This window comes from Palaemon carinicauda, chromosome 26, assembly GCF_036898095.1.
Source record: "Palaemon carinicauda isolate YSFRI2023 chromosome 26, ASM3689809v2, whole genome shotgun sequence".
Lineage (NCBI taxonomy): Eukaryota > Metazoa > Arthropoda > Malacostraca > Decapoda > Palaemonidae > Palaemon > Palaemon carinicauda.
Genome location: NC_090750.1, coordinates 4,056,656 through 4,057,606, shown reverse-complemented (window position 1 = coordinate 4,057,606; position 951 = coordinate 4,056,656).

Genomic DNA, 951 nt, shown 5'->3' with positions numbered 1-951 from the left:
GACCAACAGTTTTTTTCCTCCATGTACCTTAGGTCATATAGAATTTTTGGGCTCAGGCCATGTCGTCCTGATGGAAGTTCCTATTAGGTAGCTTTCTAGGGTATATTTGACTACAGTGATATTCCCAGAGAATTTTACCGTAAGGTATCCAGAATTCTAATTCCTGGAGCGAATATCCCTAAATCATCTCACAGGGATATCGCATAATATCAGAGGACGTATTCTTGACACGTCACATAGCTATCTTCGCCCCGAACAGTATTAACGCTTCGAGGGGGAATAGTGACAAGAATCTGAAACGAGAATGAAAAGAGAGCCGCTTATAAGGCATCTCTTTTATTCAGTTTCCAGTGTGTATCTGATGAAGGCGGTAGCGCCCTCTTCATTCCTTTTCGTTTAGCTCTACTACTCGGTGTTTTCCCTTGTGTTCTCTCGTTATTTTGGATTTAATTCAACATTTTGATGACTTCTCCGGCCTCTTCTGCCTCTAGGAAGTTGAGTATTATCTTTACTATGTATAAATGTAAGCTCTGGTCATTTTGAATTAAATCAAAAGTGATTTTAACGTAAACAAGAGCTGTTGCCTACCGGAAGCCTCCTGGATGCTGTCGCTCGCTCTTATGGGTCAGTTAGTTAGCTAGAGCGACGTTCCCGGTTTGTTACGCTTTAAGAATTTTGCTATTTAGCTACTCTAGAAATGCTTATATTGTTCGGTCAGTGTTAGCTCAGTGATTTCGACACGGGTCGAGGTACTGACCCTGCCTTTCATGCATGGTATAAGTTTTTATGAGTGTTATTTTATTGAAGCTATAGGCAATTATTTTATAGATGTAAAATATTGTTGAATGTTTTTTCCAAGATTGTATACGAGAGAGTTTCGGTGATTTAGGTAATCGGTTCTCACCTTACCTAGCTAGTATTCTAGGTACAGTAGTATACTTTCGCACATCC